Source organism: Lagopus muta, chromosome 1 (genome assembly GCF_023343835.1).
Source record: "Lagopus muta isolate bLagMut1 chromosome 1, bLagMut1 primary, whole genome shotgun sequence".
Taxonomy (NCBI): Eukaryota; Metazoa; Chordata; class Aves; order Galliformes; family Phasianidae; genus Lagopus; species Lagopus muta.
Window position 1 is genome coordinate 131,359,282 of NC_064433.1, and position 15,385 is coordinate 131,374,666.

Here is a 15,385-nt window from a genome sequence, read left to right on the forward strand (position 1 = left end):
TCATTTATGAATATTACGATGAGAACTGACTAATCTATATGTTGGTCACTTGTATTTTGCATCATGCTTTAAATATGGGCTACCAAAATAACAGCTAATCAGGTAATAAAAGCTAACAGGAAATGAGGCTTTGTACTATGGACGTAGAGCTGACAAAATTTATTCCTGTAAGTAGAGGCAGGTGTGGTTGGAAAACCAGTGAGATACTTCTCATTAGAATTTGCAGTTCTTTTAGTGGAGATGGAGCTGGGAAGCCCCCAGGAGAAGCTGCCACCTCCGTGGTCATATTGTTCTCCCCAGGCTTCGAGGCCTCAGCCCTACTGCCAACAACATTCCAGCTACAGAGCTGAAGCCTGAACACCACTGCGTAGGTCCAAAGTACTCCTGAATCTGACATGAAGATTCACACTGAGATGTACTTATCTGTACACGTGGCCTTCTGATGTAACCCAGAGTAGTGCTGCGATTAGTCAGTGGCTTTCATTCAGAACAAGCATGCAGTGCAGCTAAGCTGGTTATTAAACCAGACAGTTGAAGCAGCATGAATAAAAAGTATAGAATTAGAATTAAATGTTATGGTCTAATTGCCAGTAAGCCCAAGCACTTCAGCAAAGGCCTAACTGAAAGCTCCATATGCTTATGTGAACAGTGCTGAATTGTACAAGTGATGGTAACCAGCTCAAAGAGTAGAATTTTCTCAAAGCAGTAGGTCAGCTGGCACTATCCTTATCTATACCATGTTCACACTCTTGTCAAAGAGGAACCAGACTATTTCCTTGGTTCTGGTATCTCTAAAAAAGACCAATCTTCAGTCCCATGGAAACTTTCAACTTCACCTACCCAAAGGTTGAAGCTCACTTGAGATCCTGGAAGATCAGATACACAGCATTATATTATTACATCCTCATGATTTCAGCTTGTGCCTGGGAAAGCAATGTCTTCTTCCCTTATCATATTTCCATTGTTAAATTTCAGGCTAAAAAAAAAAATAACAACTGGGGAGAATTAATAACCCAAGTTATCATTGCAATTGAGTTCAGTTTTACTGAAGTAATGGCTGTAATTCAGAGAAAGTGTAAAATTCAACACAGCCTCTTTATCCAAGAAGATTACAAGAACAACAGAATGGCATGTCCACAGAAGCAGCTGATGCTACTGGACAAATAAGATGTTCCTTAAGATTGCTATTGCAAATCATAGAATCACAGAATCACTCAGGTTGGAAAAGACCTTCAAGATCATTGAGTCCAACCACAACCTCACCATACTACCCTGACTCCAACAACCCTCTGCTAAATCATGTCCCTGAGCACCACATCCAAATGGCTTTTAAATACATCCAGGGATGGTGACTCAACCACCTCCCTGGGGAGCCTTTTCCAGTGCAGATATCCGTATTTTAAAACATCAGGAATGGTTCTGCTTCATCACCAGAAATAATCATTAGCTAAAACATACTAAAAATTGCCCGTTTTTAACTTAAGCTTTGAGAGTCTGACCTTGAGTGAGTCCTGGTTCACAACCCAGCTTCTGATCTTGCAGCAGTTCCTCGTTCTGACTTGCCCAAGCATGGTTTATTTACGCACATTACTCCATGTTCTCAAATGCCTGTGCAAAAGTGGAAGCAGCAGATCCTCCTTAGGTTGAGTTTTGTTGATTCCTCTCTTCAGAAAGAATTCATGATGGCACACCTGTCCAAAGAATCTTGAGAGCCACAACCACGAGGCCACAGAAAGAAGACAACTCTGTAGCCCATCAACAAGACCCAACATTCATAGGAGCTGTGGTATCAGGTCCCCTCTCCTGTCTTGGGCCCATTCAGTCTTCCATAGGAGCCAGTAGTGCTTACCACTGTGTTCTGCAGCCCCGCTTACCAGACATGTTACTGTCACGGGACCCAACGCCGCACTCCCTCAGATATGTAGACAGGGGAAGCAGGTATCTATGAAGTTCTGTCCAGCAAAGAGAAGATCAGATTTTCTGAATCTCCTTATCCTTGTCAGCTGATTGCAATATGTGCCACGATTTCTCAACGTTAATCAGCTGTTTCTGAGAAACATGACACTTATGAGGAGACCGTGTCAATTCACTCACACTATACGCTCTTCTACATATAAGACAGATTGGAGCTGACATTGAAGATGACCCACACCCTATGAAAGCCCCAGAGAAACTGCATAGTTACTCACTTTTCGCTAGCTAAACATTTGTTAAAATAATTCTTGGCTTCCTTCCACAGTTCATCAAACAGATACTTCAACTCATTTTTTTACTCAACACAAACAGAAACAAGGGATATATAAAACTGGAGGTGTAAAATACTTCAATAGCTATATTTTTTTTCACACCTTTTCATCCACATAAGGATAATGGAAAGCTTCAGTTATTTTTGAGGTCACTATCTCCAATTAAGAGCAACACATAAGTTTTAAACAAATCAGACAACCGTGGAACAATTTTAATCCCTGAATGAATAAATCCCTTGGGGGACCTGGCTGCAGAGAAATCAATGGGCCATTCTATTACGCCTTAGCAGCAAATAAAGCACAATCTGGCTCCTGCAATGAACCTCAAAGCCACAAATCCTGTCATAAGAATTTATCAGATTCGTATGATCTATCATCAGAGCCTGGTTAAACCCAGAATGTCTTCTGCTTACAGCAGCTGTTGGAGCAGCGCTGTGTGAGATCATCTTTAGCTTAGGGGCTAAAATCTAATGCGGAAAAAAAGAACGCAGCAGTAAGCATTCCTAGGGCAAATAATGTGTTCCTGGGAAGCCCTACCCTTACTAGCACCCTGCTGCCCATTGACCTTACCTCTGACTCAGACGTGTCAGGAGAAGTGTCATCCTGGCAGTGGGAAGCTTGGCATTTGCTTCCACTGCCTTTCATAGCAACATATAAATGACCTCTCCTGCCCTGCTGACTGCAAGTGCTCTCTCTCCTTGTGGGATCAAACACAAATCATTCATACAGTACTACAAAAATATATTACAGCCTGGCACAGAAACTAGAACTGTGCTATAAAAAAAACTGAAACAGACAAAGTGATTTCCCCTCCCCTCCAATATAACTAAATTCTCATTTACAGTCTCTCAGGGCAACATCAAAATCACTGTGTTTGATACAACTGATACACTCCAGCCCATATCAAGTACTCTGCGTGGCGTGCCTCAGGCTGTGTCTGCTCTTGTAAAGCAAATGCTATCAAGCTGCATGATGATGCTGAAGCCAATGGCTTCAAACTGGACTGTTCCGCTCTCTCGGTACTTGGAAGAGGGTGACCACATCCCAAGTGCTTGCTGCAAACCACCAGCAGCTCATCTAACTCCAGGACCTTGGCCAGGACTGCTGCAGCAACCTGAGATCCTGAACGGCTGCACACCAATCTGAATGCAGACTCCAGTGCAGAGATGCTCCTGTTGGGAACATAGGTTTATCATCTATATCCTATTCCTCAGACCATTCAGATCTGGGGCACGTACGCAGCTTCCTCTCCCTGAAAGCTAAATAGGAAAATAAAGTGAAAATAACACACACACAGATACTACCCAGACAGAGCTATAGTACTGCTGCAGCACATCCACTGCTCAGAAATGTAGAAGTCCTCTGACCTTTCAGTGTTCAGATGTAGTTCTGGAGAGTCAAGTTTTCAGAGATGTTAAACACTTAAAGACAGAGATGGCAGTCAGCACTGAATAGGAATCACTGACCATTAAAAAGTACAGTGAGATCTCCAGAAGGTTGAGTGCCCCCCTCCCACTGCAGCTGACAGGAGTCATATTCCTGAAGATGTTAAAAGCTTCTGTGCAAGAGACATGACTCTATTAATCTCTAGACACCCAAATACAACGTCTCTAACCCATTTTGCTGGCTTCAGAAAGAAAAATACAAAATACTATCAGCCTTTTCCTCCTTCTCCCAATTAAATAATACCTGTATGTTCTGCTTTGAGATCTGGCTTAAATCTACCTTTGAGCAAATAAGTGAAACTTCCATAGGAGCTGTGATGGTAAGCTGCAGCAGTGCCTGATAGCATCAAATGGAGGACAGGCAGAAACAGCAGAGTATTAACCTGGCTGTGAAAGGGCTTCTGAGGAAGCAAAAGAGAAGCAGTCAAAAGAAAGCACAAATAATTTTCACAGTTACTTCACTTCTTCACCAGCATCCTCTCACAGATGTGTTATGTAGAACTCTAATCTATGTTAATTTAAAACATCAATAGATATTTAACACCTCACTTTTTTTTTTTTAATAAAGAAACTAAACTAGTAAAGAATCACAACACTCTTCATCAATTTCTTCAGATAGATAAGCCGACTTCACAGTCAGCTGCAGCATCCTTTCTTCCTTCTTTCATCTCACTTAAAGAAAGATGTAAAAAGGAGCTTGAAGATAAAAATTTCACATGTATTGTCTACCAGAGTTCCCATTATTTTGAATCAAATAACCTCTGAGGTAAGTACATATGTGATGTGAATGCTGGAGAGCAGTATATGGGACAGTATCTCCTTGCAAAGCAAGCTTGCAAGAAACAAGAAATCCATGAATCACACATTGTATATTACTGACATAATTTGGGACTAAGCAATTTTGGAGGGATACATCTGCATGAGACAGAAAATGAATGTTTACCCTGCCAGAGGGGCTTAATGCCCTCTCCGGGCTGTGAAAATAAGAATGCCTCATTTCTGTTTAAAACAATTAGCACACTGGAAAGAAAAATGGTAGTATGTACTGATACAAGTTAATATGGCACATTCACTGTTCCCAGAAGCCTTAATAGAAAGCAGGAGGGATTGAAATAAAAAATGCTTTTTTCTTTTTGTAGCAAGCCCAGTCACGGTTTTTTTCAAAGGTAACTCAGGTGCGTTGACTTTTGGAAGCCAAGGTTTAGATACTTGAACAGGCTCTGCTGTCATAAAGCGTGAGCACTCCTCTCCAAAAGTCAGTGGTCACGAGCCACTTGTGAGGATTCACAACAGTCCTGTTCTCCTCCCTCAAGTACACTTGCCTTTCTTTAAAAGCTCCCTTTCCAGATGGCAGAAGAGTACTGCTGATAAGGACAGCGTTTCCTTCTGCATGCGTGGAGGATGTGCCAGCGCTAGCAAAACCCAGCTGCCACTGCTGCCCTGATCGAGTGAGCAAGGCAGCCAGAAGGAGGGAACTCTGCTCATCTGCATGTTCATTTGTGCTCACAGAGCGGAGGACACGCAGATTGAGAGGACTGATTGACCTTTTTAACCGGTTGGCTTAACTGCTGATCAGCTCCAACAATTTTCTCATCTGCTCTTTTTCATTCGCACTCTTTTGTGCATCTGTTCCCAACACATAGTCTCCACAGACACCAAAGAAACTATTTTATTATGATGCTGCCACCTATAGCTTTTCTGAAGACCGCGCCATCCCTGAAGAGTTTTGATTCTGATTTACATTTATAAAAATGACACTGTTTATCCTTTGAGGATTTTATCCTCAGTTCCACCTGGCCCCAAGAGAAATGTCCTGGGAACAATCTCTTGTTATCCCTCATTTCTGCCCCGAAGATCTTCCCAGCTTTGCCAGCTCTGACATTCTCTGATGAAGATTTTGAGGTGAAAGCTTACCCAATCTATTCCAAATAACAGAAGACATGCTGCAACACTCTGCTCAGTCAGCACCTTCACACTGTGATGCAACAGACAGGGACAGAAAACAAATCTCAGTGTCCTCTTATACTTCTTTAGTGCCCTATTTCTGTGCACTGATTACAACCAGTCAGCAGACATATTAATTCTCTTCCTGTCCCAGTGTTTCCCTGTACAGTAAGTTCTCTCAGCTAACACACCAGTAAGGAAATGGCAGATCTCGGTGAGATGAAAACCGCATGCCTTCTTGTTGCAGAGCAGCAGGCAAACTGATGGAAATGAGAATCCTTGCATTCTGTAGCCCAACAAGCACAGACCCAGGCCACTTGGATGCTTTGCAGGGCTGTTAGCTAGCAAAATGATCGCTCATTAGCGATGCATTAACGACTGCACCAAGTAAGAACATCCACAGCTACAGCAGCCAGCACTGTGTCCTCCTGCTGCAAGCAAAGGTAGTCAGAAGGATGGACAGCATCTGCCTCTCTTTAACACCTAGCACCCAGATGCTGATGTCTCCACACTTTTGCCCCAAGACCTTGCAAATAGCTTTGAGACACCAATTTAAGGAAAGAATATCACAGCTGTAAGAATTCAGGAGTTCCTGAAGGGAGAATGGTTTTAAACTCAGACAGGGAAGGTTTAGGTTAGATATTAGGAGGAAGTTTTTCAGAAGGTGGTGAAGCACTGGAACAGGTTGCCCAAGGAGGCTGTGGATGCCCCATCCCTGGAGGCATTCAAGGCCAGGCTGGATGTGGCTCTGGGCAGCCTGGTCTGGTGGTTGGTGACCCTGCACATAGCAGGGGGTAGAAACTAGATGATCACTGTGGTCCTTTTCAACCCAGGCCATTCTATGATTCTATGATGCCTAATTTTCATGGCATGCAAGGGCCCGTTATCTACACATCCAAGGCCTTCTTTAAGCTACATGTCATTTTGTATTTATACCTTCGTCCTTCAGTTCTAGAATGTTCTTCATTTTAAGAAAGAAAAAAATCTGATCACATAAAACCCATAATTCAAAAAATACCAGCAGCTGATAGCATTGTATTAGCGAGTTAGAAGATGAAACTGTTCTTTTGTTATTCTGTTTTTCTTTAAATCGCAGAGTTGCTGAAGCTGCTATGATAAGAAAAGACTTAGAAGGACAAACTGGGTAATCCTTCCATCTTGCTTTATCATTTGCAGGCACAAAAGTGTAAAACCGCAGTACTTCTCCCTGCTCGGTGCCTTCAGATGGAAAAACAAAGCACCCCATTTAATATTACCTCCCTGAAAAGCTGGAAACTCAGTGTCGTTCAAAACAAATAGACTTGCAAAAAAAAAAAAAGGGAAAAAAAAACCTCCCTTGCTGTTTAAAAAAATGGAGTTAAAGTGTATTTTTTATCCACGGAATATAATAAACTGTTGATGGAGACTTGCTTTGCAGCACAGAGCTGAAGCACTTTTTAATAACTCTGTGTACTCTCCAGAGTGTGTTTTCCCCTTGGAAATTCAGACCTGCACATTGTACCTGAAATCATAGGGGTAACCATAAAAGACAAAGTTGCACTTGAGTCCTGTCAGGCTATTTTCCTTAGTCTTTTTAAAGTGCTTCCATCTTGGTTTCGTGATAGCTCCATCAGTTTGTAGAGATACATCACAAACCCTTACCATCTCATACACATGGGGGTTTCTGCTCCCTCTCTCCACATACTGCCTCAGCTGACTGATAAATTCTGCCTCAAACCAGTTGACACCAATGAGACTGTTGAGAAAAGTACCAAGGAAATCTGTGTCTAGTTTTATCACACGCTCTTTGAGCATCAACAGGCTAAAAACTGGCATGCCTTAAGTAAATACACTCTATGAGGCTCTTTCAGGGACACTAAGACGAAACGCTGACAAACAGCTAAAGAAATCCCACAGTGCCTCTTATCTCTGTTTTGACACAAACATTTCCCGACTCATCAATTTCATTTTCCTCTTCAATTATTTCAAAAGCTGACAGAATTTAAGACATCTCTAATGAGTACAGCGAAGCTTGCTTGAGTATGTTCTCCGAATGCTGATAACCTCCTGCATCCTGAAGGGCACCCCGACACATTGCTGTTGATCTGTTTCCTACAGATGCAGCAGGGGAAGCTCTGAGTTGCAAGAGGAGTCCAGCTGGCTCCAGCTGGGGCTGCACCAGGCACTGCTGGACATGTAAACCTGGAAACCACGGGAATGACTCCTCAAACCTCAACAGTATGAGAAACAACACTGCTGATTGCTTTTGCAGAAACACCTACTCATGTTTTGCAGAAACGTTTACTAATACATTTATGCTACTCTCCCAGCTGCTGTCTGTATTTCCCCAGGTGCTGGCAGACCCGTTTGCCTCTTTCTGAACTGCCAAGGATTGTAATTCCTCCCATGCTGCAAATCATCAAACAGATGTAGGCATTTTACACTCAAATTTTGCAGTACTGTGTTCACACTTTACAGACACCGAAAATCAAGTTACCCCAGAATTACTGCACTGCTCGCAACATTTCCTTTCACATGTGTTTTTAGAACCTTCTATTTTATAAGCACTTCAGAACAGCCAAATACAGCCGTACCTCCTGCACTGCGCTTTGGGAGAAGCCACAAAATCCACCTGGAAAATGCTGATCAAATGGCCAAGATTTTGCAAGTGACTGCACAAGCAGACCCCAGTTCAGCCCTCATCTCGTGGGCAATCAGAGACTCATTAGGGTTGGGAAAGACCACTAAGATCATCAGCTACAACCGTCAGCCCATCACCATCACACAATGGAGCAGAAGTGAAATGGCAAGGACAAGGAGAATTCCAAGGGAGTTCTGCTGACTGTAGGAAATGTCAGGATACAGGTAATGCCATCTTCCTTAAGGGACAATTATTACTATGAATATTTATTTCACTGTAACAAAATGGAGAACTGAATGGTTTCCTTCCACTTCTGCATAGCCTCTCTGCTCTTTAATAACAGAGAACCTTACATCTCTCGGTAGGAGAAGACTGTATGTTTAATAGCACGAGCACATTACATTTGATTGGTTTATGATTGAATTTCTCTCTCTCCTGTGATTGCTAACTCTATTTCAGAGTATGCAAAGCTGGGAAATTAGGTAACTTTTCTACACAAGCGAATTACAATCCTGGCATGCTCAGCTATCCTTCTACTTTCTCCCAGCGTGGATTTGCACACCTAAGTCAATGTCAATTCAGTGTTTTGGGTTGATACAAAATGAACACATTTCGGTTCATCAACACCTACAGTTCCAGGAAGGCACTTCTAGATGCATGAAAATGTAAGATAAATCACCTGTGCACTGCAGTATTGGCTTCTAAGAAGCAAGGTCTCAGGAGGAGCTACACGCTGCAGCTATGCAGGACGTGCTACACAAGTGAAAGCAGATCTACCTACAGCACCTTTGCGTTCTGCACAGTGGGTGCTTGGCAGGGTTTCAGCCTGCAGCACAGTTGCTTGCACAGCTCCAGTTGGGTACTGGCTGTGCTGGCATCAAACTGCACATCTGCAACCAGGACTGGAGTGAGTGGATGTTTGGTGAGGCAGCAGCCATTCATTAAATATTGACACGAACAGAGAGATTGTCTGTTATTGGGCATCGATAAGTTCAGTTCAGTCCTGCTGAATCTGAAATGTAGCCGTGCTAATTCAATAAATATTTTTGTGAGGCATTTCCATAATTTAATCACATTTTTAGCTCCTCAGTAATAGCTCATTGCCCAGTCTGTTGTTACAAATCTCCTTCTTTTCTGTCCTTTGATAACCTCCTGCCATGACGGGGGATACTGAACGAATCAGCAGCCACGTAACTTGTAACACAGAGCTGTTGACAGCCTGCAAGACAGGACAGCCTAAGGTGCCAGCAGGGTTATCATCCCTGGGGAGCTCAGGAGCAGGTACAAGGCATGCTCAGTCCTGCCCACAGCATCAGTGTTCCTGCAGGAAGTGCTCCAGGCTGGAGCAGCAGCTCCCTGCAGCCAAGAAGAGGCCCGTGGAGGAGCAGGCCATTCCCTTGCAGCCCACAAGCACAGCACAGAGCAGATCTCCACATGCAGCCACAGAGGAGGCCACAGGGCAGCAGTGGATGAGGCCTGGAGGAGGCACAGCCTGTGGGTACCCCTGCAGGAGCAGCCTGGGCCAGAGCTGCAGCCCATGTAGAGAGGTCTGTGGTGGGGCAGGAGGGCTGAGGGAGCTGCCACCACCCAAAGACAGGAGGTAGCAGGGGGTGGAGAGGGAGAAGGTGGTTTTAGTTTGCTTTTAGTTCTTGCTGCTCTGGTCTTTTATCAGCAGCAATAAATTGCATTAATCTCCCTCTATCAGGTCTGTTTTGCCTGTGGCAATAACTGGTGAGTGATTTCCCTGTCCTTATCTCAGCCTTTGAGCCCTTTTCCATCATATTTTCCCCTCTCTTCCCTTAAAAATGGGGACTGAGTGTTGCTGCAGTGTAGTTCAGCTGCCATCAAGGGAAACCACCACCAATTAAAAACACAGTGAAAGTGAAGTTTACAAAGTTCCTTTGAAAACAAGCAACAAAACTGTATGCTGCCTATAAACTCTGTTGTCAGAAGACAATTACCACCATTCTAACCACAGGAAGTCCCTACCTCATCGACGACAGAGCCAAGCACACCTGCTCCCTTGCCTTTAATGATCAGCCAACTCCTGTCCTGACCTTCCTTCTTTCAATGATTAAAGAGCTCCAAGGCGAGTGCCAGTAATAATGGTACATTTTTCCCTTCTGCAATGTAATCTTTGCCCCTTAGAAAGTGCTGATGAGAACTTGCCCCCACTTAAAATGTACATCAAAACCAACCCGTATCCTGTTGCGTGGAAAAGAACTGGTCAGGCGTCAGGTGTTACTGCCACAAGAGACACGGAATTACTCCAGTGCAGAAATGATACACAGCCCCACATCAGCAGCAAACAGGCTTTGATGCACGCTTACTATTTTTGGAGGCAAATAACATGCAAGTGATAAAGCAAATGAGCATTTTAATGATGATTAATAGAGGAGGACACGCAGAGCTGATGGGTGAACATGGCTTCCCGCAGGAGGAAGATTTATGGGAGCTAATTATGGTATATCAGATTTATGGTGGAAAAGCAGAAAGAGGAAAAACTTGGGGAAGAACTTCTTTGTGTCACCTGGGAACAACCGTTTCCCTTCAGACAAATGTAACAGCAAGCAGCTCAATGCACGCTCCCAGGTGGCCTTTTTATGTCTTACGCACTGACATGTGGGCAAAGCCTGAGGCGTGCATGAGTCTGTGGAAGTTAAATAGAATCAAATTAGTTACAGGGAAAACACAGATTTGTAGCCGGCGTGAAAGAATGCCAACAATTAGCGCTTAGATCGGTGTTCAGTATACTCGGTGTTCAACATACACGTGCGTTTTTAATTCATTGTGTGGGGCAAACCCAGCAGGGCACTGACCTCCCACCTCAAAGAGATCTCAGCGGGGCTTCGCGTTTATCAGCGGCGATCCGAACTCAACGCAGCAGCCTGGAAATTTGTTAACAGAAGCCACGAACACAACCGTGAGAAAAACCGGCTAGCGGCACTACAGCCCTCATGTCCGACAGACGTCAAAAGGGAACTCGCGTGGCTTAAAGACCCCTTTAGGCCGGAGCAGCCGGCGCTGTACGAGAAGTTTGAGAAGCGAGGGGAAAAGCCGCAACCCGTCCGCACGCAAACGCCCGCGAGCGAACCTGCCCACAGCGCGCGCAGCTCCCTGCGCCCCACGACGCGCCTCGAAATGGCGGCGGTGCGGCCGGGACTGGGGGTCCGCTTGGAGCCGCTCGTCCTCCCGGGCCTCCCCGCACAGTCACGGAAGGCGCCGGGCCGGGCGGAGCCGCCTTAGCTCACCTGGGCCCCGTGCGAGCAGCGAGGCCGCAGCTCTCCGGCGGCGGCAGGACGGCAGTGCCCGAGAGGTGACGGAGAGCGAACCGGGCGGTAGCAGCCCATTCGCGGAGCCAAGCTGTGGGCACCTGCGGGCCGCCCGCCCCGCTCCTCCCCACCGGGCCCGGCCACGCCCGGGGCTGAGGGTGAGGCACGGACGGCAGCGCCGCAGGCGGAGGCGGCGTTGGGCGCGGCGCTGAGGTGAAGGGCGGTGGCGGGGCAGGCCGGGGCTGGAGGACGGCTTCTGGGCCGAGTCCGATCCGGTCGGAAGAACGGACAGAAGCAGCACCTGTGGGGAGAGTTTCCCTCCTTGGACTGAATCTGTTTCAGTATTTTCTCTCCGACTTTCGGGCTTCAGTTTCAGTACAAGCACCTTTTTGTCCCTCTGGTGTAAGTCTGGGGACTGTGGTTTTGCATAGAAAACACAAGGATTGCCTGCAAACAGAGAACAAGTAGCACACTGCATAGCTTTGCTGTTTGAGGTGAAAGCGTTGGAATGAGCAGTGCTGTGGTGCTTTGCTTTTGTATAACGCTGGTAAGGGAAGCTGAAATGAACATGGAAAGCTGGCATACACTCGGTGTCAATGAGACATGGAATCATTAAGGTTGGAAAAGACCTCTCAGGTCATCAAGTTCAACCTCCAGCCCACCCCCAGCCCACTGACCATGTCCCTCTGCCACATCTACACGGTTCTTCAACACCTCCAGGGACGGTGACTGCACCACCTCCCTGGGCAGCCTGTGCCACTGCCTCACTGCTCTTTGTGAGGAGAAAGCTTTTCCTAATATCCAACCTAATATCATTCAGAATTACTTCTAGAGCAGTCACTGCAGGCCTAGAGAGAAATTCAATTATCCATTCTACTTCTGTTGAGTTGTACTACTTTCAAAACTTGCAAGCCATCCTGTCAACAGTAATTTTCAATATTACTGTGTGCAGGAAGGCATATCTGTCTAAAGCAAACCTGTGCAGCACGTTGTTCACCTGCAAGGCTGTACCACAGCTCTGACAACAATGCTTTTTGCTTTGTGTACTCTGTAATTGCTTGGGTGTAGGCTCCATTCAAGATAAAAATGTTTGTTCTTCCCCATCAGGAAATAAAATAAAATAAAAATAAATGTGGGAGAGCCTAGAGAAAAGTTAAATTATAATTTACTAGAGAACCAGGTGAAAAAATCTGTTGGATGGAGACATCCTTTCAGGCCATGTCTTATACATAATACTTTAATTATAATAAACTTTATTTCCTCAGAGTTTATGAACGAAACAGCTGACCCTTGTCATGAAATGAGAATGTAAGTTTCAGCACAGTCAAACCAAATCCACCTCATCAAGCTGTTTTTCTTCTGTGTGGAAAGCATCCAACGCGTAAAATCAACTCTGAAATATTTTTCCACGTGTTTAGGTAACTGTATGTGAATGCCACAACAGCTGTGATTTACTCATCTTCATTCCACATACTCCCTCTGCTGGAAATGAATGTGAAAGGCCAGAGGATCGGAAGGAGAGATTGAGTGCAAGATACATTAAAACTAATAATAATAAAAGAGCATCTTTCATTAAAAGATCACACACTCCACGGTCTGTAGTGGTTGCAGACTGACTGATTAATGGGCCTCAGAGGACAAGGAAGAAAGTGAAACCATGTGTCACAGCTAGTACTTCCAATTCTGCCCTACATGAGGAGTGCTCTTCCAGCCAGGGACTAAAAACACTGTTTTAACACTGGCAATACAGTCTTAACTCAGATTGCAAGTTGCTAAAGACAAAGCTTCATTAGTGACCGAATGCAAAAATAACTGAATAAATCTGGTTTACTTTCAGTAGAAACAGCAGCATAAATCAGAGATATATAGTTTGACACGCTGCTGAGACGTTGTCTCCATGGATTTTAGGAAAAGCACTGAAATACTTCTACCCAGCAAAACAGTGAATTCCTCCTCTTACACAGAATGATACTGCTGGCAGAAATGCTGTCCTGAATAATTAGTAGCTTCCATTTCTTCTAGGATAAAGAGTATACGGATGGGGGATACGAGATCTACTTTGTTTTTTTTCTTCAAATCCTGACAGCTATTTGCCCTCAAGTAAAATAACTGCTGTTGGTAAATGGTAAGAGATTCCACTGCCATAGCTGAGCAAAATCAATTGAAACAGATCCAAAACCAGTGGCTAGAAATTACAAAAACAGTGCTGCAGGAAAGCCTGAACATCTTAAAAATACTATGGGGTCCTCTGTTATGCAAACAGATAACTTTGAACCATCACATAGTATCTGAGATCGATTTTAGCATGCTCTTATTTCATAAAAAACACAAATAGCATTTGCAGGTTTGCTTACATAAAAAATATTGTGGTAAATGGTAAATTTGAAAAAATTTAAGAAAGTGAAGTTTATAAGTATGGCATTGCTGACAGTTGTAAATAAGAGTCACAAATGTAAACAAATGATAAATACATTTTGGTATGTATTTATTTCCAAACAACATGGTATAATAAAGCAACAGCAATAAAGCAATAAGGAAACAGTCACGATCACTACAAATTTAACACAGCTCAATTAACTCTTCTTGTATCTTCCAGTTTCTGACTTTTCAGAGATCTTGCCTCTACAGTGCTCTCTGAATATCCCCACCTGAATTATTTTTGTTAACCTTGAATAATCAAACAGGAACTAAGTGCTGTCAGAAGTCACTGGAACATTATGTACCATTGTGACTGACAAAGCTCTCTTTGGTCCCATCTCTTTCCTGATGCAATATGCAGAAACACAAATTCCTCATTTCCATAATGTAACCCCGGTAACAAAGGCTATGACTTGACAAAAAGCACTTTATTACATCTTGATATTTTTAACCTCATATTCCCTTAATTGCTGAAGAATTTTGAGCTTTTACCTCCTGTAACATTTGGCTAGGGAGCACACAGGTACTGACTTTTTATGATCTTAAAGAGAAAAGTTATCATTTTTGTTATGGAGTATTTATATCTTAGGATATGTCTCTCTGCACAGCTCATCCACTCCCAAGAAGAACTCAATTTTATCTATTTCACATTCATCTAACTTTGCCTTCTCATCTTTTATGTTATAGGTTATTCATTTTATAGAATCACAGAATCACAGAATGGCCAGGGTCAGAAGGAAGTCAGTCATCACTGCAGCTTTTCAGAAATTAGTTTCTGCAAAAGGCCCTGGCTTAATAAATCGCAGAATCACAGGGTTGGAAGGGACCTCAAGAATCACAAATCTCCAACCCCCCTGCCACATGCAGGGTCACCAACCTCCCCATTTAGTGCTACACCAGGCTGCCCAGGGCCCCATCCAACCTGGCCTTGAACACCTCCAGGGACGGGGCATCCACAACCTCTCTGGGCAGCCTGTTCCAGCACCTCACCACTCTCTCTGTAAAGAACTTCCCCCTGACATCCAACCTAAATCTCCCCTCCCTCAACTTCAAACCATTTCCCCTTGTCCTGCAGTTATCTACCCTTTCAAAGAGTTGATTCCCCTCCTGTATGTTATAGACTTATTGACTAAGATCACATTTCTCAAACTTCTTTGTAACCATCTTCTAAAAAATCAGTACGGTAAGATGACTGCAAAACAAATGACTTTTTCTTATCTTCTGAGATGATCACTTTCTCTTGTACCTTTTAGTAACTGCATAGTAAGGAAATATATAATGTCATTACATCTGATTCTGCTGTCTCTATTACTTCAAGCCACCCTCTTAAAACTGGTGACTGCTGAAATGACTTCTGTGGCTGAGTAAGAGTCCCCCAAAGAATGAAGAATCCCGCAAACTAAAACCAGACCACCTATACTGAAGAGTAAAGTATTGTTA

At 44.0% G+C, this 15,385-nt stretch overlaps 1 protein-coding gene across 5 annotated transcripts in view; it reads right to left on the minus strand.

Annotated features, from left to right (window-relative positions):
* The window catches only part of CRACDL (CRACD like), a 62,550-nt gene extending 50,856 nt beyond the window's left edge, over positions 1-11,694 (minus strand). The window contains exons 1-2 of one of the 5 annotated variants that reach the window (XM_048961601.1): positions 11,507-11,694; positions 11,075-11,143 (exon numbers count right to left, since the gene is read on the minus strand). The gene's annotated coding sequence lies outside the window, so the exon portion shown is untranslated. Of the gene's footprint in view, positions 1-840; positions 848-1,499; positions 1,549-11,074; positions 11,144-11,349; positions 11,442-11,506 lie in introns of those variants that run through there. The other 4 variants (XM_048961640.1, XM_048961622.1, XM_048961630.1 and 1 more) reach the window with 4 other exon arrangements.
* Positions 11,695-15,385: the final 3,691 nt, after the last annotated feature.